Source organism: Tenrec ecaudatus, chromosome 10, assembly GCF_050624435.1.
Source record: "Tenrec ecaudatus isolate mTenEca1 chromosome 10, mTenEca1.hap1, whole genome shotgun sequence".
NCBI classification, from domain to species: domain Eukaryota; kingdom Metazoa; phylum Chordata; class Mammalia; order Afrosoricida; family Tenrecidae; genus Tenrec; species Tenrec ecaudatus.
The window spans coordinates 128,994,105-129,021,522 of record NC_134539.1 but is presented as its reverse complement, the minus strand read 5'-3'; positions in this window follow the sequence as shown (position 1 = coordinate 129,021,522).

Here is a 27,418-nt window from a genome sequence, read left to right as displayed (position 1 = left end):
CATACTAGGCCTGCCCCACAAAAATGGGAATGGCTTTCTCTTGGTTAATTAACTAGGTGCTTCCCAGGAGATGCTGATGGAGACAGTAAGCAGTCTCCTAGCCTTCCGCTCGCTGCATTGATCTTCTATTAGCAGAAGCTTAGAGGAAGCCAGCACGCAAAACCGAAATGACATTTTCTTTTTTGCAGCATTCAATCACCAAGCAAGGTAGGGAAGGTTGCATATGAATCCGAGAGACCTTTAGCCCCTAAATTAAACTTCAATTCCCACATAGGTAAATAATAAATTCTAGTCTCAATTTCTTCATCTGCTCTATGGGATAGCTAATACTTGAGCCACGTTTTCATTGTCAGTTTGGGGAAGACCAAAATTAGTGTTCAAATGCAAATGTTTAGTCAGTAGTTAAAAAGTTCAAATTCATAAATAAAATAAGGAAGACAATATTTCCTTATACAAAGGACCAATTTTGAGCTAGACTTATGCATCTATATTTGAATTCTTTACTAGGACCGACAACAGGGAAACCCAACTTACAAGGGGATTTATGGTCATAGAAGAAGTCTTCTGACAAGAGAGCAGGGATTGATAACTGGAAGATAGGAGGGATACAAAGAATGAGAGAACTGGTTGGAAAATGAGGACTATGGTTTTCTTTCTCCCACCACGAAGTTGCAGAAACAAAAATAAATTTTAGAAGATTGGAGGTCACCTTCTTTAAGTTGTGTTAGATGTGTTCTCTGTTTTGGTATATGAACCCCAGGATTGATGAGTAGAGGTTTGGTAGGGGTGGTAGGGGTGGGGGAGAGGTACAGTGGTGGTGGGGGAGGGGAGAGGTACAGTGGTGGTGGGGGGGGGGGAGTAAAGGAAGCATGCCAAGAATTCCAGGAAATGGATTGTGGTAACCGATGTACAATTCTACTTGATATGTTTGAACTATGCAATGATATGCTCTATGTATTAATTCCCAATTCATAATACATTTTTAAAAAGGATAAAACAGCAGCTTTAGAACTCAATAAAAGGTAAAATGAGGGTTTATGTAAAAATATTTCTTTCTATCAGCAAGAGAAAAAGAGGAGTCAAGATAGCCTGCCACACTGATGGTGAGCAATAAACTCATAACTCTTTCCTGTCTGGAAGTACACATCACCTCACAGCACCCAGCACATCTCCATGTCTCACGGCCGTGTCTCCTAACCAACTACAGTGTCAATAGAACTTTGCATTTCTAAAAAAGTTCCTATCTTTTTTCTCTCTCTTCTTTATCACTTGCATTCCTGTTTCACCATCCTGCATTTCAGGTGTTCCTACTTCCCCAAGCCTAGCACATAGTGTCTGGAATGGTACCCTCTTTGGGGGAGAGTTGTCCAAATGGTCTCCATAAGCGAGATTTCATTTTTTGCCCCGTTGGAGGATCTCTCTAAACTTAACCAGCTGAGCAATATGCCTCCTTTACATTCTCATTAAATCATGTGCATATTTCAATAGTGTCCTTTACAGCATGCCATTTTGATTATTCATTTTTATAAACGTCCGTCCTCACTAGAAATAGGCCAGCCGGAGTAAGACTGTGCATCTAGTTTCTTCACTTTTTTGTTCCCAGCCTAATTTCACAACATCTACTGCACAGTGCACACCGATCAAACACTTTTTAAAAGATCAAACAGAGGGAAGCCTTTGACTATCCTATTCTCCATCAAGTGTCTAGAATAGGTTGGTGCCAGAACGTAGTGTGGGTCCTGTTGAAATTTAGAATAAAACAAAACGAAATTAAAAATGCTCCATGTTCCCAAAGATGCCAAGAGGAGGGGCTAGGCAGAGCTTCATTACTGGGGAGTCTCCCTCCTCCAGAAGCTTCTGCTTTACTGTGAGTAGTCATTAAGGAAGGAAAGGTCTTGAGAGTTAATCCTGACATTTATGCACCATTTAGGTTGTTGATGCTAATGATTTTCTAATTAACTTCTTCTCATTCCTTTTTTTATTCTTCCTTTCTTTCAGGACTGCCTGGGCTACAACTACTCAAACTACCTTCAGATGGTCAGTTAGCTTCCGTTCACTTGTTTAGAGAGCCAGAGATGACCTGCTCTACGGCGCTGTGCATCTTGAGCAGGCAACCCCCTCGCTGACCAGGGTCATTACGGCGACTCTTCTATTCTGCAGCGTCTCTCACAGCGAGCCAACGCATAGGCATATTACACAAGGCATGCTTTCTCACTCTTGTCATGAAAAGTGCTTTTTCCATTTCTAATTTCATTTTAGTATTTTTGACCAAAGATAAGGGCCCATGTTAAGGTGACCATGAGAAAGGCTAAATGTAGGAAGTCAATTTATTAAGTATTTAACGATGTCGGGATGGTTGTCTTTGAATTAATTCCAACACACAGTGCCCTATAGGACAAAATAGAACTGCCCAGTTTTTCAAGATTGTAATATTTATAAAAGCGGATGGCCACATCTTTCTTCTGCAAAGTAGGTTCAAATGCCTGATCATTCCATTAGCAGCCCAAGACTTATCCACTCAACCAGGGCTTTTATATATGTATGTTCCTGCATGTAATCCTTGATATAAAGTCTACTATATCTTTGTTGTAAAGATCAGGAATGGAGATTAATAACTTTTGTAGAGGAAAAAAGTGCTAAAGGAAACACTATACTGGGACAAATCTTAACTGCTTTAGGCAGCTCCACCCTCCACTATTCTAACCTCTTTCTAGTGGTGTGTGTGTGGGGTGTGTGTGAGGAACTACGGATGCCTGTCCTGAAATTGAATCTGTAAAGAATCCCCACCTGTGTGATGGAGATGGCAGATGATTGTCTGCTGGAACCATTACCCACTAGTCATGGAGTTTAGAGCAGGCTACCAAAGCCAATCCTAAAATTGTAGTAAATGAACCTATCTTGAGATACATAATCACAAATTTGTGGGAAAGTATTTTTCATTTTTTAATTGGAAAGTATTTTGTAAAGTATGAATGTATGAGAGCTATTTATACCTAATGCTAATTCTCTTCCAGCTCTATCACTTAACATTGCAAGATCTGGAGGAAGTTGTCAACTTTAGACTTTAATTTTATTACCATTACAATACAGTGTTTTATATTACTTAACTTTAAATTGTGGATTTAGCAATTATGACCTTAGGCAAGTCACACTTACTAATTCTTTCATCAGTAAAATCCCTTGTGTTAGTCTGGGTAGACTAGAGAAACAAATCCATAGAAACTCATATGTGTATAAGAGAGAGTTTTATATAATGAGTAAGTCTGATATTAGCCCATATGTCCAATACTAATCATACCAATAATAAAGTCCTCTTCAGAATCACGAAGCATGCAATGATGCCAAATGAAGGATAATCACAGGCCAGTGGGTTGAAAGTCTTGTAGGTCCAGTGGCATTATAAGCATCTCAGTGCTAGGCAGGGGTCTCCACATGGATTCTCCAGAACCAGGGTTCTGGCTAAATCAGGGTAGGTCCATGTGGCTTCACCTCAGGGATGTCTCACAGGGAATGAGCCAAGAGAGAGAAGTGTTTCCTGCCTCCAACAAGGAGAATCCAGTGTTCCTAGAATCCCCAGGAGAAGGCCATGCCCACACAAAGGCCTCATTGGCTATTATCTGATTGACAGACTAGACTACACCCTGTCACTTTTAATCCTCTCCAGTCCCCAATTGACACCAGATTATGTAAATACCACATCCTTCATATAGTTGTTGAGAGAATTAACTAAGAGAAATTGTACTAAGCACTTAAAAAAAATCATTAGGGGGTCGTACAACTCTTACCACAATCCCTACATCCATCCATTGTGTCGAGCATATTTCTACATTCGTTGCCATCATCATTCTAAAAACATTTGCTTTCTACTTGAGCTCTTGCTTTTAGGTCCTCATTTTCTCCCCTCCTTTCCTGCCCTCTCACACTCATAAACCCTGAATAATTCATAAATTATCATTATTTTGTCATGTTTTACTCTGTCTAATGTCTCCGTTTACCCACTTTTCTGTTGTCCATTCCTCAGGGAGGAGGGTATATGTAGATCCTTGTAATCAGTTCCTCCTTTCTACCCCACATTCCCTCCACCCTCCTGGTATCGCCACTCTCAGCACTGGTCCTGAAGGGATCATCCGTCCTGGATTCCCTGTGTTTCCGGTTCCTATTTGTACCAGTGTACATCCGAACTTACCCATTATATGACATTGTTACAAAATCTGCTGGAAATTTTCCCTTACTGCTCTGAGCTTAGCATCTCTAAACACTGTTCTACTTTAGCTATTACATTCATAAATTGCCTCAATGTAAAACATGTCACCAGCATGTAAAAGGCATAACCAGGCATAAAATTTACAGTCCAAAGTCAAACTATGCAGTGCCGTGTCTCTATGTTTGATTTACGTGGATTCCCAAAATGTTTTCAGATAGATTAATGTTCATTAACTGACATTATAACAATCTGTTTAATTCACCAGAAAAAAACAAAAACCTGATTTCAATTCTCTGCTTACAATATAACTGAGTTACTCTCTGATTCTTCTACCAATTTAAGTGTTCCTCTTTCTAATTTTATTCTAACTCTGTTTTATTATCATAACACAGAAAAAATTACAACTCTATTGGATTATAATTTTTAGAGTCAACTACATTTTAAAAGTATGCAAATGGATGGATTTTGACATAGGTACATATTTATGAAGCAACTATCTATTCAAGACATCCAACATTTCCATCACCTGCAAACATTTCATACCATGGCTCCTCTACCCAATTCTCTGTAACAATTATCTGGTGGTACCATTCGAATAGGGCTGTGTAACGCTAATGAAAGAGATGTGCTTTTTGTTACAACCCTCTTACTGTACGGCTGAGCCATCTTTGAAGCAACAGTGGAGAGAGGAAGCCCATGACTGTGAGGAGAGCATGTTCCAGATCTCTGTCTCACACAGCTGGTGGCAACGAGGCTAGGGGACAGAGCAAGAGAAGCAGTGCTGAGACTATTAGTCTGTGAGACAGAGTGTCAGGCTGCTTTCCAGGCCTAGAGAGGCAAAAGCCAAGGGACCACATGGCTGAGAGGCTCAGGGCCAGAGAGAGAGACTAGTTTCTGCCTAAGGAAAGATGGTGCTGTGGACTAATGACTGTATCCTTACTATTTTCTGATCCTGACTTGGGGCCACCTATTAACTTCCCTAATAAACACCCATAATTGGGAGTATTGTCTGTGAGTCCTGTGTGGCCATTGGAACAATTTATCAAGCCCAGCGTAGAGCTCCAATGCCATGGGAGGCACACTTGCTGTCTGAGCAGTGAAGATGGATGGAGCGTGGGAGCATAGCTGACTCGTGCCTCTTGGGAATAAGGACACCAGAGGGAAGTCCTGATGTTGTTTACTGCACAGCCATATGCATTGTTTCTTCTGTCTTCACATTTCCTGTATTCTGAACTCTGTTTGGAGGCTTATACTGCCCTTTGGGCAGAGGATTAATTTTTCGGAGGAATATGTTCCTATTGCTAAGTTGATGTTGTTTTTATTAGTTGTTTCAGACTCATAGTCGCCCTGTGTTCACCGAGGTCAACACTACCCAGTCTGGTGCTTTCCGCATGATTGCACCATTTTAGCTCATTGTTTCAACCAATGTGTCAATGCATCTTGTTGGGGGTCATCCTCCCCCCCCCTTTTTTATCTTGTACTTGCACAAGCATAATGTATTTACTCAGGGACTGGACTCTCCTGAGAGCATGTCCAAAGTCTGTGAGGTGCAGTTTACATTTGAAGTTCACTCTCTAGGCCTGTTTACTATTGTTACAATGATAGCAGTGAACTGAAATGTACTATTGATATTGGCCATTTTGGGTTGGACAACCGTATGGTCTCTTTCGCTTGGCATGACAAAGTCAAGAGAAATGGCATCATCATCCTCTTAAAGATATATCTTGAAGTACAATGTTATCTGTTATTGGATAATATCTGATTCTTACAAGGAAGTGCAGTTATATAGCAGTATTCAAATTAATTCATTAACCATAAAAGATAGCCATGAAAAATTAAAGAATTCTAAAATTCTGCAATTTTTAAAGTTTGCAATTAATCAAACATACAGTCAAGATGCATTGATAATGACTGATGAGGCGATTGCAAAAGTTGGAAACAAAGAGGAAAACTCAACATCTGGGGGAAATATATTCTTGGTGATAGAAATGAAGCTGGAGACTGCATGATGGAATTTGCAAGACCATGACTTCTTCATTGCAAATGCCCATTTTTACCAAAATACACACGTGGACTTGACCAGATAAAAGAAACAGGAATTAAATGGACTATATCTGTGAGAAGATGAGGCTATCTGTTTGTGTAATGGTTCATAGCCTTGGCAGTTTTATACAGAGCTGTTACGAGTTGAGACCCAAACAATGGGAATGGAGGAGAAGAGATGATGACATTCACTATCATCAGCCTAAAGAAGGTCAGTGGCCAACTGTGGAACAGACAATGCATTACAGACAATATAAATTCATATGGACAATTAAGAAAATTAAAACAAGTCGAGGAGAGCCAAACTAAGAACTTGCCTATATTCCATCTGAATGTAGAGAACACCTCAAGAACAGATTGGACCCATTGGACACTAATGACAGAAGACCCGAGGAGTGTTGATATGTCATCAAGAATAGCCAATGTGAAGAAAGCAAAAGATGTTCAAAACAAAACAAAGACCAAAGTGAATGTCAGAAGAGAGTCTGATGCTTGCTTATGAACTAAAGCAAATGGAAAAACTGATAGAATATAAGATCTGAACAGGAACATTTCAAGGGGTAGCTTGGAAAGACAAAGCAGAGTACTATAATGAAATATGCAAAGACATGTACTTAGAGAGCTAAAAAGGAAGGATACTCAGGATAGCTCAAAGAGAAAGAAATGAAAACATTCCATTTTTGAGCTGTAATGTTAAATAAGTTGATGAAAACATATTGAATATTTGAGGAAGTATTAAAAGAAGATGGAAGAAATGGAATCAGTACATCAAAAAGAATCTGCCAATATTTAACCAGTTCTCTGAAGACAAATGGGTGCATAAGCAAATGTGGTGAAGAAAGCTGATGGTGCCCAGCAATCAAAAGCTGTAGGGTCTGGGGTCTTAAAGGATTGAAGATAAAGAAGCATCCATCTAGCACAGAAACAACAAAACCCACATGGATGAAGCACACCAGCCTGTGTGATCACGAGGTGTCCATGGGATCAGGTATCAGACATCTAAGACCCAGAACAAAATCATACCCAATATGAATGGGGGGAGGGTATGGAGTAGAGACCCAATGCCCATCTGTAGAAAATTGGACATCCCCTCACAGAAGGGTCACAGGGAAGAGATGAGCTTGTCAGGGTGCAGTATAGCACCGATGAAACACACAACTTTCCTCTAGTTCCTTAATGTTTCCTTCCCTCCACTATCATGACCTCAATTCTAAGTTACAAATTGGATTAGACCAGAAAATGCACACTGCTACAGATAAGAGCCCACAACACAGGGAAACCAGGATAGATAAACTCCTCAGAACCAACAATGAGAATAGAGAAACCAGGAGTATTAGGGGAGGGTGGGGGCATCAAGGGGGAATCAATCTCAAGGATCAACATGTCACTCCTTCCAAGAGGAGAACAATGGAAGCGTGGGTGAGGGGTGATGAAGGACACTGTAAGATACGAAAATAATTCTTTATAACTTATCAAGAGAGTGAGGGCAGGAGAAGGAGGGGGAAAATGGGGAGCTGATATGAGGGGCTCAAGTGGGCAAAGAATGCTTTGAACATGATGATGGCAGCATGTGTGCAAATGTGCCTGACACAGTGGATGGATGTATGGATTGTGTTAAGACATGTAAGAGCTCCCAATAAAATTATTTAACAAAATATATATTATTTACTAACCATTTCGAGAGGTAGTATATGATCAAGAAATCAATGAAACAGAAGTACAAATACAAGGTAAACTGAAGGCATCCGTGAAAAATAAAGCTCCAAGAATTGAATAAAGGCCAATTGAAATGTTTCAACAAGCTGATGTAGCACGGAAAGCACTCACTAGTTTATGTCAAGAAATTTGGAGTACAACTGCCAAGCCAATTGACAGGAAGACATCAATTTTTGTGCCTACAGAAAAGAAAGGTGACCCAACAGAATGTCAAAGAAATACGACAATATAATTAATAAGTAAAATATTATTGAAGATTATTTCAGAATAATTACAACTGTACACCAACAGGGAACGGTTAGAAATGCATGCTGGATTCAGAAAAATGGCATGGAGTGAGGGTGAGAAAATGTCCTGGGAGCCACAGCTTACCTCCTCTTGCTGCACAAGTGGGAAGAAGAATTCAACTCCACAGCAGCCCAAGGCCAACTGCCAAGGTAGTGGTCTCTATTATCACACTAACCATTGACCCAGCTTCACTCTACTCTGCTGGGTCCAATAATCCCTTGCAACGGCTACCCCAAACTCACAGACAATATTTATGACCACAAATTTTTACTAGGGAAGTTTAAAAGTTACCGAAATTTAGTAACAAAAACCAGTAAGGATACCGTCTTCATCTGAAGCATCGCTCCTCCCCCCTTCTCAGCAAGCATCCACATCTCTTTCTTGTCCTTCGCCTGCTGGCCACTTGGTCCCTTGGCCCTTGCTTTGTTCTGTGGACTGAGAAGCCTGTGGCTCTGCCTCACATGGTTTCTGCCTGACACATCCTCTAGTGCCTCTTTTGCCTCTGCCATTGCAGGCATGGACCTTACACAATCTTCGCTCATTGCTTTGGATTATTGATGGTGATGAGATTCCTTTCTCCCTACTTCTGAGTGGGCTCACTTTTATATCCAGTGATATGGCAAAACTGATTGATCAGTTCTATTTGTGTTTCACATGTCCTGTTTACATGCTGGTCCCTAATCATTTTATTGAAAAGTAATTTCATTTCACTACAGAATTTTATCATTGTCCATTTCAGATGAATTTTGACTAAAATCAGATAATACAAGAAACATGTTTACTTATGCTCCATTGACAATGTAAAGGCATTCAAAGGCGTGTTTCATAACAAGGAATGGATAACATCACAAAGAATGGGAATTTCAGAACTCTTCATTGTGCTCATGTTGAACATAGACCAAGAGGCAGTCCTTTGAATAGAGCAATGGAAAACTGTATAGTTTCAAAGCAGGAATGGCATGTATAAATAGAAAGGTATTCTATCTATATGCTGAACAAAGAACCCTAAAACCTGCACAACATGAAGAAGAATGTGATATCAGGATGGGAGGAAGGATCATTAATTTTTTATATAATTGATGCAACTTTGTTTTCTGAAATTGAGCATGATTTGAAGCATTTGCTGATATAACTCAATCTGCAACCTTCCGTATGGCTTGCAAGTCAATGTAAAGAAAATAAAAATCCACTTAAGTGGGCAAAGAGACAGTATCATGAAAACAAAGAAACTATTGAAGTTGTCAAAGGTTCCATTTAACATGGATCCACAACCTATGTTCATGGACGTAGCAGTTAAGAACTTGAAAACCTTACTCCATTGGACAAATTTGCTGCATGAGACTTCTTTAAAGTGTTAAAGAGTAAAAATGTCATCATGAGTACTAACCCATGTATGCCTGACCCAAGTCATGATACTTCAACCCCCTTACATGCATGTGAGAGACACACGAGGAATATGGAGTATCAGAGAAGAATTGATGCATTTGAAGTTATGGTGTTGGCAAGAATAGTGCCATAGACTGCCAGAGCAGGCAAAACTGTCTCATTAGAATTACAGTTAGAATCATCTTTAGAAGCAAAGATGTTAAGATGGTATTTCATGTACTTTGGAAATATGATCAGGAGAATCCAATCCCTGGGGAGAGACATCATGCTTGGTAGAAGGCCAATGAGTTAGAGGAAACTAATGAAATGAATGGACCGAGGACCTTTAACAATGTACTCTAATATAATAATGATTGGGAAGATGGCAAAGGATCAGAGAATGTTTTTTTTCTGTTATACATTTGGTTGATATGTGTAGGAAGTGACTCAATGAATCCCATGACATCATTTGTCTGCAAGTAATTTCTAGAGATGAAGTTCATCTGCAGGTTTGAAGAGTATCTAAGAGACACAGTCTTTTGAATTCCACCAGTCTCTCCAGATTAGACCAGTAAAGGTGGTATTTTTTATGACTTTGAATTTTGTTCTATAATTTCCCTATTCTGTCCAAGACCTTCTGTGGTCCTGAGCAGAATACTTGGTAGTGGTAGCTGGGATCTAGATGTTCTGGTCTCAGATAGTGGGGGCTGTTGTTCATGTGTTCCATTAGACCTTTGTTTCCTGGAGTCTTTGATTTTCTACTTCTTTTTTCCAAATAGGGAGGGACAAATATTTGCCTCCAAAATAGGCACTCTAGCTTTTACAACTCCAGTTGTTACATCAATAGTATGTAGAATATGATCTTTATTATCTATATCATATCAATTGACTTAGTTGTCTCCAAAACCATGATTCTTATCTCCCAAGCTCTGAGACTTATTCCCTCAAGGCAGTTTTTGTTATGGATAAGAAACATTGAATACTGTGTTCCGGTTTTACTCTACTATATACATGGGGATGTGAACTTGAAGGCAATTAGGCTGAGTGAAATAAACAAATCACAAAGTGATGAATATTGCCTGGTGTTACTATTTTAAAATTCAAGGAAAGATTTATACTCAGACAGAAAAAAAATCTTTAATGATTTTCTGGAATAGCAAGAGAATGAAGGGAAAACTACTAATTAGATAGTAACTACATTCATTTGGGTGAAGGGAAAGGCAATATCGAATCAGGGGGCGATCCACACAATATCACTGATGCAAAGGCAGACACTGAGAGCTGCACAAGAGTCACATACAACAAAGGTAAATACCATTCCTTATACAAACCGGCGATATCAGCGACAGCAAGCAAGGATCCCCAAATGGATTGGAGGGCAGGAGGTCACTTGACATGCCTGCTCTAGCTACAGTTTTAGGAACTTTCATCAACTTTTCTTTTTCCTGATAGGTCTCAGTGGAAGAAGGTTGTAGAAGATGCTGAAAGGATTTTATGAATCAGTTGTGAGAGATTGACAGGATTAATTTTTATTGTAAATTCTTGGAATTCTAAGTGGGGAATTGGTCAAGTGTGTCATTCTAGTAGGTATAAAATGAAAAATCAGCCTCAGAACAAAGAGGGCTGATTTCACCACCATGAAGAAAGGACAGTCAGTCATGGAATCAGTCCTTTCTGTGTGCTAAACTGCCTTGACCCGAGGGCCAAAGTTTTAGCCCTAGAACCAAGAGGCAGAGTACAAGACAGTGCAATGGGTTCCTACAAAGGCTTGCTTGCAGACAGGAGTGCCTGTAGGCAATAAATTGGGAAGCTAGGCTTGCTGACTCATTGAGCTCAAAGGAAGCACCTTGAGGGTGAGATTAAGGCAGAGTGGAGTGCACCTTGGTCATTTATCAGCGGCTCTCAAATGGTATAATATTGCCTGAGCAAAGCAGAGGCCAAGGAGTCATGTGGCTGAGAAGCCAAGTACCAGTGGAAGGCTTCCCTGTGGGCACAGTGGGGAAGAGGCTATCTTAACTGAAGAACTACATCTTGAGCATTTCTGATCCTGAATTGTAACCTGTTAACTTTCCTAATAAAGTCCTTAGTCATAATTATGACCTGTGAGTTCTATGTGGTCATTGCAATGATACCGAACGCAGCTGATACATTCAGAGTGCCAGGAAAAGGAGGCTGGTGTTTAAATTGGTAAGGCGTTTGGTGAATGGACACATGCTTAATCCTAACCTTTAAGGATCAGACTTGGACTAATTTTAATTTGAATTTTCCTTTATCCTTGTGAATTCAGAGGTCAGACATAATTTTTATACCACTTTTTGCAGAATGTGTAGGCAGCTGAACAGGTATGGAAAGGCAAATTAAACTATAATCAGGAATATATATGTATATATATGATATATAAGTGGGATAGAATATATATATATATATATGGTGTAGAATATATATATGATATATAAGTGGGGTAGAAGATATTTTCATCTGTTGTCTTGATTTACTCCATTATTGGTGCACATCTGAGCTATTCCTAGTTTGGGCCTACTGTAAATGTGTGGCAACTGCATTTTGTGCACATCCTTGGACATATATTTCTCAGGATCATATGGTAGGCATATATTTAATGTCTTAAGAAATTACTAAATGGCAATCAAAAATAATCATTCATAAGTGTTTCAGTTGTTTTGTATCCTTGTCAGTAGTTGATATTTTATTTCTTTTCAAATGTCCCATTTAATGGTTTGTACTAGTATTCGATTATGGTTTTCATTTGATTTTCCTTGCTGGCGCAGTAGATTGAGCTTCTTATATATACTGCATCTCATGGCCAGCAAGTAAATTCTGACACCTTACAGGACAGGGGAGAACTGCCCTTATGGGTTTCTGAGGCTGTAATTGTTTATGAGAGTAGAAAGCCTCATCTTTCTTCTGGGGAGTGTCTGGTGGTTCAAACTTCTGCCCAATACAGTACCACTTCAGAGATCCAGGTATATAGTATAACATATTATTTTTATAACAATTGATAAGGAGAATAAATTTAAAAACCGTGCACCTGTAAGAAGATATCAACTTCCCTGCGATTGTTTACAATTTTTTGTAGCTCGGATGTATAATAAAATTCTAATTTATTATATATTAAAATATAGTGAATTATAAGAAAACACATATAAATTATTGGATATGAAGGATTGATCTTTTAATATGCTTGTTTTCAAATAACTGAGAGCTGGAACTTGTATATTATTATAAATATCTGGATAATAAATGCCCTTTCCTTCAATAATTGTTTCTATTTTACCACTTTTACATACTTATCAATCTTATCATTCTAACCTAAAACCAAACCACTGCAGTTGAGTTTAATTCCAAAGAGCACAGAGTAGAAAAGTCCCCATACATAGTATTTACAAGGCTATGAATTTCTACAAAAGCAAACTGATACATCCTTCTCCCACGGAGACACCAGCAGTTTCAAACCACTGACCATGAAATGAACAGCTGAGTGCTTACCCGCTACGCTATCTGCTTCCATGTATTCTACGTCTACCAGGCCTAAATTAAAAACCTATATTCAATAGGAAACAGAAAAAATGTCTCAGGTATGTTTCCTGGGAGTTATAATAAAGGGAAGGTGTACTTGGAACATTTTCAGAGGATAAGTACGTACCTACTCAAGATATGAGTCTAAGGATTAGCAGTATGGACATCAGATGGGATCTCTTTGAAGTGCAGGATTTCAACATCCTCACCCAATCCCCATCTTCTGACCTCAAATCTTCTGTGTCATAAGATCCCCAAACACCCTACAGAGCAAGCGACACTTGAGTCCAAAGGAAGTGCTCTCACATAACTCTTGCTTCCCAAGCTTCAGTGACTAGAAAAACAGAAGCAAGCAATCAGGAGCTTGGCTCCCCACCCTCCGTGGCAGGTGATTTGTCTTCTTTTCCGTGGATCTGAGAAAGGCCACGCACAGACTTTGTCATGAATACTGCAGTTTCAATTCCTTTCCACCCTGGAGCAACTGGTTTCTTTCCTTACCCCAAGTTTGAAGCCTGTGTTTATACTTTGATAAATTAGCTATGTCACTGACAGCCACATACTCACAAACTCCCAAGATACCCATTCAAATGCCCGTCGATTTGCTGTCGATCTGGAGTTGTGAATTTTAACTTACACCCACCACCGCTACCCCAAGTCCCCTTCCATGCTTTTCTCTCTGCCAAGCTGTGGGGTAGCCCATGGCTGTTAAGGGCTTGATTAGCTTCCCTTGTTTTGCTTTAGGATCTCATTATCCCACATTCTTTTACATTAAATTGCTAAAGCAAGGACTTTATGTCTAGCTCACTCTGCATTGTGTGGCCTCCCCATATATTGCGATTTGCTCTCCACCCTCGACATTTCTCACCTTGGCTTTGCCCTGTCAGCAATTCTCGCCACTTCGTGGCATGTTCTTTCTTCCAGGTCATTAACATATAAAGTGGGAAAAAAACGGCCTTAATATTGACCCTTGTGGTTCTCTATTTCCCAGTCTTTTCACTCCTAAATGGTTCCCACACTCAAATGCTCTTTTCATAACAAATAATCCAATTTTCCCTCCACTTAAGTACAGTATAAAAGGGGGTTGAACTTTGTTATTTTTAACTATAAAAACATGATTTAGTCGGTCTTTTTGAGTTTAATGAAGTGAGGCTCATGAAAGATTGTCCTCAGCTATTGTACTCTGGGAGCAGAATGCCTTGCTGACACTGTGAGCCAGCACAGCTGGAGAGAGGGCAGTGGGAGGATAAACAGCAGCGAATTGCCCCGGCTCCACTCCATGTTCATAAGGCACATTGGGGTATTCTAAAATGCCCCGGGCCAATCATTGCCAAGGAGCCCAGACTGAGTTCTCTTTGCCAAATGATAATTCTCAGGCTGCTCTTTCCAAACTAACTCCCATGTTTGAAGGAGTCAATCACAAAGCTCCTCTGGTTGCCTGTCTAATCACCACAGAGCAAGGGAGCAGAGTGTGTGAAATTCTGGGTTGCTAAGCACAAGGTGAGCAGTTCAAGTCCAACAGCCAGTCTACTCCTATAGAGACATACAGAGTCCTTCTGCCCTGTTCTGCTGGGTTTCTGTGAGTTGGAACAGAGGAGATGGCAGTCGTGGTGGGTGGGATTATTTTTAAACAAGTAGGATATTTAAAAGCAGACACTCCCTGTGGCAAATAACGCACAAGGGAGTTCTTTAGATAACATCTGGATGGGAGAAGGTAACAGCTAGGATACAAGAGGCCCATCCATTAAGGCCTGATATTGAAGCCAGAAGATTAAATCTAAGATTTGCTTCCAAATTTTCTTCAGGATTTCTTACTGTGCCAACAAGCTCTAGCATTACAACAAAATATTCCAATCATATCTTATTTCCTTTTTGGTTTATTCCTTCATATACATATAACAATATAATCCATGGTGGATCATAATGTATGTTCTCATGCAATATAGAATCATATGAAGCACTTATTCATTGGGATAGATGGAGACAACATACAAAGTGTGGAGAATATAGACTCCAATTTTAAAATCTTAGTACAATCTCAATGAGAAGTCGAGAAATGAGAAGGGGGAGCAGAATAAGGCCCTCCCCTCAGAATAGAGTGATTTTGAATGACCGCTGCAGCGTGCTGCACTAGAGCTTATGTAATTGGGCAAAATTCAAAGTGTACATCTAATTTAAGTAGCAGTGCATATTTATTTCTAGGACAACATTTTTTATTATTAAATACTGATTTTCCGAGTAAGAGACTGATATTGAACCGAGCGTGATTAAAAATACATACGGATAATATGATTCCAGAAGCATGGCAGAACAGTTTGCAAGAATGAACACAGATACATACTGTTTTTCATTTCAACCCAGCCATTAGATCATCCGGGGACCTTGGATAAGTCGCATTTTTTTTTCTGATCCTCAGTTTCCTCCCTTTAGAAATGAGTGGTTTATAAGCACATATGGGTAGATGTATTATTTCTAGGTAAAAAGTAATTACATGCAAAAATGATGTAGCTTAGCACTGGGAACTCATAAAACTCCACTGCCCTGTGGTCCGTTCCCACGCCTACTCCCCCCATAGAGTCAAACTGCCCCTATGGTTTCCGAAAGTGAACCTTTTTATGGAAGCAGACAGCCTCATTTTACTCCCTCAGAGCAGCAGGAGAGTTCCAAACTGTGGGTTCCAACTCTAAAACTTATGCTTAACAGCTTAATAAGGCTCATCAGGGCACTAAAGGTGCTGCTGCTCTGTGCAAAGGAATATGCTCTGCCTCACAATGCCCCACGCATAACAGAGGGAACACTGCCCAGCCTGGGGGTATCCTGACAATCACTGTCGGAGCCCATCTTGCAGCAGAATTGCCGATTCATCACATTGAGGGCCTTCCTCTTTTTCACGGACTCTTTACTGTAAGAAGCCCGGTCCCTTTTTGCAGGGACTGGTCTCTCCTGGTAGCAAATCCACATACACAAGACGAACTCTCACCGTCTTCACGTTTAAGGTTGTATTTCTTCTGAGACATATTTGTGTGTTCTTTGGACAGCCCAGTGTACTTTCAATATTCTTGATCAACACCATAGTTCAAATGTCTCAATTCTTCGTGAGTCTTCCATAGACACTGTCTAACTTTGACCTCCGTATGAGGTTTTAAAAACACCATGGTTGGCATGGGCAAAGCTTAATCCTCACTAAGGCATCTTTGCTCTTGGCACTTTAAAGAAAACTGTGCTTCATATTAGGTCACTGTGATACATTGTTTTATTTCTTGACTGCTGTTTCCATGAGGATTAACTGTGGATGCCCGCAAAGTGAAATTTTTGACAATTTCAATTTTCCCCCCATTTATTATGATGGTGTCTATTTATTCACTTGTGAGGATTTGGGTTTTCTTTAAATTCCGACACAATCTGCGCTGAAGTCAGGGATGTAATCTTTGTTTTTTTTTAAACCAACAATTACTTCAAGTTCTCTTTACTTTCAGCAAGCATTAGTGTGCCTTCTGCATATCTCAGGTTGCTAACCAACCTTCCTCCAAATCCTTGTTCCAGTTTCTTAGCTCATTTGCTTGAATAAATGATGAATAAATTGATTGAATGAATTGAATGATTTTGATTGAATAAATATGATGAAAAGGCACAACCCTAGTGCACATCTTTCCATATCTTAAGCCTGATTTTAATGTTTCATTATTGTACTAAAACTAATATCTTGGTCTATGTAAATCTTTAAAGGAGTACAATGGAGGGCTCTGGAATTATGATTCTTCTCAATGTCATCTATAGCTTGTGATTATCCACAAAGTTGAATGTTTCTGCATAGACAATAAAACACAAGTAAATATTTTTCTGCTGTTCTCTACTTTCAATCAAGATCCATATGATGTTAAAAATAATATTCTTAGTGCTCAATCTTCTTCTGAATCTAGTTTGAACTGTCTTCAGCAACTTGCATCCCATATTAATGATATTTTTAGATCATTTATAACCCTGTTGGGTCATCTTTCTTTTGAATGGGCACAAATATGTATCTATTCCAGTCATTTGGTCAGAGAGTTGTCTTTCAAATTTCTAGGCATAGGTGACTGACTGTTTCCAGTGTTCCAGTAGGTTGCTGAAACAGTTCAGTTGGAATTCCATTGATTCCCGGAGCCTTGTTTTTGATGCCTTCCGTGCAGCTTGGACTTCTTCCTTCAAAACCACTGGTTTTGATCACATGCATCCTCATGAAATTGTTGGCCATTGATGAATTCTTTTGGGTACAAGGACTTTGTGTTTTCCTCCCACCTAATCATGATGATTTTTGAAATGTTCAATATTGTGCCCATGGAATGACTTAATATTGAAACTTGAGATCTGTATTTTTTTTGCTTCAATTCTTTCAGTTTAAGATATGCTGAACATGTTCTCCCTTTTCATACTTCTAGATATAGGTCTTTGCATATTTTATTAAAATACTCTACTTTGTCTTTCTGAGCTGTCTGTTGAAATTTTATGTTCACTTCTTTTACTTCATCATTTCTTCCATTTGCTTTAACTGCTTTATGCTCAAGAGCCAATTTCAGAGTCTCTTCAAACATCAACTTTTGTCTTTTCTTTCTTTTCCTATTTTTTAGTGAGATTTTGCTTTCTTTTTAATGATGTTTTTGACATACTCCCACAGCTCACCAGGTCTTCTGTCTTCAGTGTTTCAGACATCATATACATTCTTTAGATGTTCTCTAAATTCAGGTGGAGTATATTCAAGGGTGTATTTTTGCTCACTTGGGCTTGGTTTAATTTACTTCACTTCATTCTGAATTTGATGACCTAATCCACTGTGTTAGTCTGGGAAGACTAGAGAAACAAATCCATGGACACACATTTATATACAAGAGCAATTGAACATTGAGAAAGCATCCCATCCCAGTCCAGATCAAGTTCCTAAGTCCAATACTAGCCTATCAGTCCGATAGAAATCTATAAAATCCTCTTCAGACTCCTGAAACACATGCAATGACCCCAAATATAGAACATCACAGGCAAGTGGGTAGAAAGTCCTTGGATCTAGTGTCATTGGAAACATCTCAGCGCTGGCAGGGGTCTCTAGTGGGTCCATATGTGTTGTCAGCTGCTTTGTTTCCCAGGATGTGTGCAGAGAGTCTCCCACATCCCACATCTCCCACATCCAAGGAGGAAGTACCAGATTTCCCAGAATTCTCAGGAGAAGGCCATGCCCACACAGAGGTCTCATTGGCTATGATGTGATTGACAATCTAGATTCCACGCCTACACACTTAATCCTCAAATTGACAAATGATTATATATCTACCACACCCACTGTAGGCACCAGCTTTTTTTGTCTGCTGATATTGAGCTTCTCCGTTGACTCCTTCCATAAATGCAGTCAATTTGACACTGTGTATTCCATCTGTAGAAGTCCACATGCATAGTTTCTATTTAATTGTATGGATGGTTAAATAGTGGATTGTGCTTTGGGCAAGATCTGAAGTTCAAGCCACCATCTCCTTAGGAAGAAAGATGAGGCTTTCTTATCATGCAAATATACAGTCTTGCAACCCCCCCAAAACTCTTTTGCTCTGTCTTATAGTTGTCACTAAGAGCCAGTGTAACTCGATGGCAGTGAGGATTCCATTGGCTGAAGTCTCCAGTATCACAGTATCATGCAAGCCACACATTATGACAGACTGATAACTGAGCTGTGTCTGGGCACAAAGAGTAATGAAAAATGGTAGTAACCTTTGTTTTCACTGTTACTATCATTACTCTGCATATTGTAGAAACGAATGGAATCATAGCTACTTAGAGATGAAAAGAACCTTAGAATCATACATGTAATCAAATCACTCATGGTATAGAGATGGATATTTAGGTCCCATGGGAGAAAGCAAATGCATTTTGAGCAAATCTGGAACACTGGTATATGATTTTAGTTCCTGATAAATTTCTATTGTAATGTGTGAAAGGCATAAACGATGTCATGAGTGCATGATTTTTGTGTGTAGTCTCTGAGGTACACACACTCCAGGATCAGGCTCAAATCCCAGCTCTAGATGTGACTAGCTATCGGTCCGGGAGGAAGTTATTCAATTTCTTTGTGACTCTTGTAGTTTGTTTCCAAAATGGAGAGGATGGAAAATAAACAAAAAGTTTGTTTTGAACAGAATAAATATTTCCATATAAACATATGAAGTTATATTTACCATGAATATGCTTATTTGTCCTTTATCTTTGATTCCATTTATTAGCACTAACTGGTAGCATAACAATTGAGAAGACAGCCCCAAAATAGACAGTTTCATTTCAGTGTGCGTAGGGTCACTAGGAGTGTGGGAATTGACTCTAAAGTACCTGACAACAACAACAACTATCCACATGTCTTGATTCCTTTGTGAAATATGTTGAGTTACATCACTAAATATAACTCTCTGTTTGGTAAGAAGTTGTACCCCAAACAATGGAACGTGTCCATTCTTTTCTAACAAAGACTTTGTAATACAACTGGAGATGCAACTGGAAAGACCAAAAAGGAAAGTGAGGGCATCATGGGACAATGTGCCTTTGTTTTCAGGATTGATATTTTACACAGCGCTATCTGCTAAAGCAAACGCTCAATACACTGACTTGGTGATAAGACATTCTCTCTTCAGAGAAAAGTTGAGTTTCCTGAAAGGATTTGCAGGATATACCAGGAATTAAAAGGTAAAGGCCATTCCAGATGAACTGAGACAAAGACACCAATAGAGAAACAGCTATGAGGTTTCAATATATTTGCAGAGAGGTCTACTATTTTTTACTTGTCCAGAATTAATCCATTTGAGCCAAGGAAAATTAATTATGAAATAACGGATCTTGTCCCAACACTATTTCAGGTGTGAAACTGCACATCAGGTTAGATATATCCACTTACTTCCTGATGGGAAGTGATTTAGAAATCCAAAATAGATGTTCAATGACATGAAATTTGGTTTAACTTTTTAAAAATTGTTTAAATCAATTTAAAATATGGGTCATTGAATATCCAATTAGATTCGGTAACACCAGTCTTCTACTAAAACTTAAAGCCCATATGGGCACGTGCACACACACACACACACACACACACACACACACACACAGTAAAATAAAATTCTAGTACTTGGGAGATAAATGAATGACATTATGCAAATTGATAAGAGATTCTGTAAATTAAAACCTGCATAGATTGTGCTGGAGTTCCTGAATGGTACAGAAAGTTAAAGTGCTCAGCTGCAGTTCATTGGAACGTTAGAGGTTCAAGTTTATCCAAATGCAACTTGAAGAAAGCTAAGCTCTGGGGATATACTTCTGGGAAACCTGCCTTGGAAAATCCTATGAAACACCGCTCTATTCTGACACACAAGAGTTCATCATGAGTCAAAATCAACCCTCTGATCATTCTTTTTGTTGCTGTTGTGGATTTTGCTTGTTTTCCTGTTTTTAAGATATTCTTCTATTTAAACCATATGCAATTGGATTGGAATTTCCCAGCGTTTGAATATCTGTGTGTGTTACAATAAGCTCTGTAGGAATATATGCCCCAGACACCTTTTTATGATTTATAATTTGTTGTTTTGCCAAATAATTACTTAAAGATATTTACTGGGTCACCTGATTTGTTTATTATATCAATACCATTTAAAGTATGCATCCCTCCCACCTCACCTGCAGCCCATTTACACAATGCTCAGATCACATTTTACATACAGTAAAATATCCAAGCAAAAATCCACCTGCAAATGCTATGCCTCGCAGTAAATGGGGAATAAATTACCCATGTAGTTCATATACATCGTCTAAGTATTAAATGAGGAAGCAAATTTATGGCTAAAGGGGGACAACAGCTTGTACTTTAAATGTAACAGTATAGCGAGATGTCTGATTTCATTGGCCAGGAGACAATGCCTACATTAGAAGGGAATTTCGATCGAATTTTTAATATCACGCATTCTACAGCTGTCACCTCATAAAGTCACACATTAACATCTTGAAACTGGAAGGCTGAGCATTTAGAACTGTACCATCAAACAGAGAACTGAAGCACAATGTTTTCTTTATCTCGCTACAATTTTTCGAAAAGCAAAGGAAGTATGCATGAAGTACCCATTCATAGGCACGTGATGCCTCATAAAACTCATTGGCAGGAGATTTTAGTGTGGTAGTCTACCTCTCTGTTTTCAAAGCTTCAAAAACACTAGTTACCTCTGCAACAATATGAACCATTCACTAGAATGAAATACATGGGAAAACGAAAACTGCCGATGCTCTAAACTAAGACATTAGTTTAGCAACTTAAATGCATTAATTTTATAATTCCAATATGTTCCTTATAAAACTTTTAAAGATTAAAAACATATAAAATCTCTGTATTCCTTTTCTATAATGGAGATGGCTGTCAGTATAAAATATGGGTTTTGCATTTCTGGCGTCCAACTTTTAAAATGTTGAGGACATACTATACAGTATCTGTCACCTTCGTCGAGAGCAGTCATGGTGAGTGCCACAATTCCCTACCGTTGGCATTCAAGCAAGCAAGAAGCATGACTTTGAACCAGGTCATTACAGTGGATATTTACATGTCCACTCGAAATATACTGAATCTGAAACCGCATTTTACCAAGGGCCCCTAGTGATGGCTATGCGGCCATATCTATGACCCACTTGGGAATCTAAGTGAAATGTAGATTCTGATCTGAATATAAAAGGGTATCAAAGAGGTGATGGAAAATGGAATTAAAAGGTGATTTTTTTTAACACAAATGCTTTTGCAGCCCCCTCCTCTGAATGGAAGGTGTCCTAGTAATGCTGAAGCGCCGGGCTTCTAAGTGTAAGGTTGGCAGTTCAAACCTACAAGCCACAATGTGATTGAAACATGACGCCATTTGCTCCCACTGGGATTGAAAGTCTCAGGAACACTAGGACCTCTGGGGGTCAAAATCCACTTGGTGGCAGGGGTCTTGAATTATACTCCTATCTGAGGTCAACAGGCAAATGCTCAGCAAGGAACCAAATTGGAATGGAGCAGTTTTGTGCCGTGACAAGAAACATCCTTTGTCTTGCTGGGAAAAGGGCACCTGAAATAGGGAAGTTACTTGATGGCTAATTTGTATTTCTAAAATTAAACATTTTGTGAATTTCTAATTTCTTCATAATTTGGATCCCTGGTCTGCCACTCAGAACACATAGGACTTTATACGGTTACATGACCAGAACTTAACACTTCGGGCCCAGTACAACTGCTACAATTGGTTCTGCAGCCCAACATTTGCTTCAGTGCTGCACACATACCACTAGGCGAAGCCGCTGTAGTCCAACTTGTGTGCAGAAGAAACACACTATCCATTCCCCAGAGTAGGGAGTCAGAACAAATGAAGTGATGATATCAAATCCCTTAACACAGAGTGTAGACAATAGAAGAGACCCAATAAATGATAGCTCCCACCCCTTCTCCTACGCGCTTCCTTGCACTTTTCATGATCTATCCATAGTAGTCAACAACACGTAACATTTTTTATGTTCTTTTGAAGACGAGGTTAAATAAATCTGTGAGGGAATAATGGTGCTGGCTGAGTTCCAGCTTAGTTACTGGTGGACAACAAGTCTCGGTCATGTCTTACATTGACGTGCACACTGGTACTCTCAGGTCAAAGAGAAGTATGGGTAAATGAAAGTCCTCTTTCCTTTGTGTGTGTGTGTGTGTGTGTGGTTGTGTGTGTGGTTCCTCCCTGAGATTAGATCAGAGTTAAGGAAAGAGCATTTTTGTTAGGTCACAAACTATGATGTTTTAAGGTAGGGATTTCAGGAAGATGAAGATAAAATGAAAATGCAAGCTATTATAGAGAATTATTCTTTTTTGATTCTTCATTCCTTTGATTATTCTTCTGTATCACTTCCTGTTTGTGGTGAGGAAAGATGTGTCTAAGATTCATTCTTACCTAGGAGGGGCCAGTATTTGATAGGCCTAGAATGGGAAGCTGGAATAATATTCTTTTCTTAGGATTCATCTTTCTTAGATTTCTCATCATTTAAGTGGTGAACTTATGGGGAAAAAACTGCTAAGATAATTGCTGCAGGGGAAGATGCACAGGAGTCTGTTAATTCTACTTACAAAATACTGTAAAGTATATGCTTGACTTTAAATTTGATCCCAAATTGAACGTGCAAGCAATCACAATAACTATAGTTAATTTTATGAAACACATACACCATTTTCTTTTTCTTTTTTGGGGGGGGGATTTCACAAAAGTGTATTTCTCTGGATCTTGCCCTAGGGGTTCTTCAACCTTGTTGGCTTCTCCCAATGTGAGCAGCTCTTTCTTTTTTTTTAACAATTTATTGGGGCTCATACAATTCTTATCACAGTTCATACATATACATACATCAATTGTATAAAGCACATCTGTACAGTCTTTGCCCTAATCATTTTTTTCTCCTCTTTTCTTTTTTTACATTTTATTAGGGACTCATACAACTCTTATCACAATCCATACATATACATACATCAATTGTATAAAGCACTTCCATACATTCCCTGCCCCAATCATTCTCAAGGCATTTGCTCTCCACTTAAGCCCCTTGCATCAGGTCCTCTTTTTTTTTTCCAAACTATATTTGTAAAGTAAATATCCAAAGAATGACTAAGAGTTATCATCATTAAAAAATGGTAACAATAAATCAGTTTGAAAGCAGTTGGATAAATAATGGTGCCTTGTGTATAGAGATTGTGGCTGGTAGATTTTATGTCTACTTGCACCTCTGTAACAGGGTAGGGGTGGATGCTAACATATTAATCAGGGGACAGACTGAAGATGCCTCCTTGGGGGTGTGGTCTTTTTATAGGAGAGACAGTAAGAACTTCTCTCCCTCTGCTCTTTAAACCTCCCTGCTTCCTGGGATTCTCTGCCTGCTTTCAGAGGAAGCCCATGTATAGCTGACCATGGGAACCAACCTGGGAGCTGCCACATTCCCTCTGACCTTGGATCACTCAACTCTATACCCACTAGCTTGTGATCTCCCTGTTCTCTGCTTCACCTTTCTGCATCATTGGCCTGAAGTTATATGAGTCTGCTGAGGGCTCCGGTTAGCATCAGACCCATGATTGTGAGTCTGGGATTGTGAGTCTGAAATGACCTGGGATGTATTCTTTAAAATGCACTTCTTGATGCAAAGGTACATCTGGTATTTTAAGTGTCGCTGATTTTGTTTCTTTGATATCTCATCCTAAAAAAATATAGTTATAATGTTATATATACACATGCACGTGACTACATGTATAGAATTTATAAAAAAGTATAGTTTTAAAATATCTGAAAGAATAGACAACAAACTCTCAGTTTTGGTCACCTTTGACTAATAGACTAACGTTGGGAATGGGCAAAGTAAAAAAGTTTTAGTTCATATTGTATGTGTTTCAGTATTGGCAAGAACCATCAGAAAATGTTGGTTAGTTATATTATTTCAAAAGTGAATGGAAAAATGAGAGCAGAACCATTCATTTAATAAGATATAAAGGTGAGAACACGTTCCATATGAAGCTCGACATGAGATGCAACACGTATTTTAAAAAAAGATCTAAGCATTTTTAATTCCTAAAAGTTATGCTAAAACCCCAAACAGACCAAAACTAAAGAGCCTGACTGATCTAAGCAGATGGTGTGATCTTAATGGTAGGTGAGAATAAACAATTCATCAGCTCCAAATTTGCTTCTGACTTTTCTGTCAATAAGAATAATTGCCTTATTATGATGCTACAATAAACATTTGGAATGAAGGAACTTAAATTCAAGTTAGGAGAAACAATAACAAGAAAAGCATTTGTCAACTGTTTGGGGGATGAAGGACCAGATGAATACATTTTTAGGAAATCAGAAGAACGCGAAATGACCATTAAAATCAGAGAATAAAGTTGTCTTGATATAAACACTGGAAAAGAAAGAACTGAAGCACGTGAAAGACAGAGGATAAGCAGAGCCAGTAAGGAAGGAGAACTGAGCTTGTCATTAATGTGGACAGCGGTCATAGAACATGGCCTATCTGACTTGTCCAAGTTGGTCAGTAGAAACCAGAACTGGCTCACTAAGCTAAAGATAACAACTTTGAGACAATTTTTACACAGTTGCTCTTAAAATTATGACACAGCTCCTTTTATTATGAGAGGTAAAAAGGCAGTCACATGAAAGTTGGATATGAATTTTTTAGCTGTTACTGAGAGAGAGCAATACATATCTGAAAAAAAGCTACGACGAATCATTACTTCAAGTCTTACCTTGAATGTTTTACTTAAGTATTTGGATAAAATGAGATTGGCATTACCTGCTATATTGTAGAGAAAATTATACTGTTCATGATTTGCCAATATCAATGACCAGACCCCAATAATTTAAGCACTTGATATTCTCATCTTCCTACACACACACACACACACACACATACACACATGCACACACACACACACACACACAGACATTCACATTGAGATTCTCAGCCAGAATGCCTGATTCTGTGGGCAAGCCCACCATCTATGTGATTTTTTCCTGAGCCTTGTGGTACTGTTTTGCTCTGCTAAATGCCAAAGGATTTATTGGCTTTAATATTCCTAAAGCAAACTATGAAGTAATTCAATGATAACTTATTTCTTCTTATTTTACTCTTCCTCCCCTGATTTTCCATCGCCAAATAAACAACAAGAAAGAAATGTAAAGGAAAAGGAATGACTTCCACGGTAGACCACCTCTAAGGTATCCCTAAGCGATTCCCACCTCTTTTTATTCGCACCCTTGTATAACCCCCTCTTTCAATAATTGTGACTGGTCAGAGGTGTTTACCATACTAACAAGTTAGTCTGCTCCATAGTAATGGTTACTGGCAAAGGTTATGAAATTCCTTGATCAGAAACAAATGGTAATTTACTACTCATGCCAACAACATTAGCCTGACCAGAGTCAGACTGCACCTATTCTCCATGATCTTGCTTTTCCAGGACAACACCTGCACATAAAATAGTTGTGCTCTAGGAGAGTAACTTTCATGAAACTCTGTCTTCTCTAATGGCCAGTAAGCCTGTTTGACCTTTACCCCTGAAAGTGATGTTTTTCTTATTATCCTGGATAGTAAAGTAACCTGTCCTTTCCTATGAAGGAAGTATTATCTCTAGCATTTAAGGCTTTTTGTTATGTGACCATCTTTGAAAAGATATCCCAGAGCTCAGTCAGCAATGTATGAGACACCCATGAATATTTTCCTCCAAATAGCTCTCCCCTGGAGTATAAATTGGACTTGTTGATTCACTTCTGATAAATAGGATCAGGCATAAATTAAGGGCTATCTCACCCAAGATTAGATGATACTAAGACCATGGCTTCTGCCTTGAATCCTTTCTTTCACCGTCTATGGGCCACGCCCCCTTCAGAAAGACAACTTCCTTGTCCCGAGGCAGCCCTTACAGAGCGCAACATGACAGGAATAAAAAAGCACATGACTGAATTTAGGAGAACATTTGCCACCAATTGAAACGTCCATTACCCATGTTGTACCAACTAACAGTTTGCTTGCGAACTCATTACCCAAACCAAACCTTTTGCCATCAGATTGATTTCTGCTAGCAATGGTCCCATGGGGGCAGAGCAGAACAGCCCCTTTGGGTTTATCAACATTTAGAAATCTTCCTGGGAGCAGAGAGCCTCATCTTTATCACTCTGAATTGCTGATGGGTTCAAAGCTCTGACCTTGCTGTTCGCAGCTCACTGCCGTGGAGTTGATTCCAAGTCATAGAGACCTATCACATAGATCCAACTGCCAGTGATGGTTTCTGAGGCTTAACTCTGTGAGAGTAGAAAGCCTGTCTTTCTTTGTAGGAGCAGCTGGTGGTTTTAAACTGCTGACTCTGGTTAGCAGCGCCAAAGCTTAATCACTACACCACTGGGCTCCTGGCAACTTTATTAGGCACCTTGAGGCAAAGGCATCCAACTTGCTCACAGATTCCTGACCCACAGAAACTAAGATAATAGAGGCTTATTGTTTTAAGTCATTACATGTCAAAGAAATATGTTGTACAGCAATAGATGACAAATCCATAATCATTATTTACCTTGCAGTTTGCAAAACAAACCCCTTTCACATCTGTTGAATTTCAACAAGCTTGAAAACAGACTGGGGTTATTTAGGAAGAAGCATTTATTGGAATTAGAGACTGAATAGACATTTGCACATGCGAAAAAGACAGAATTTAATATTTTGTGTTTCGATGTCCTCAGGTCCCTTGCC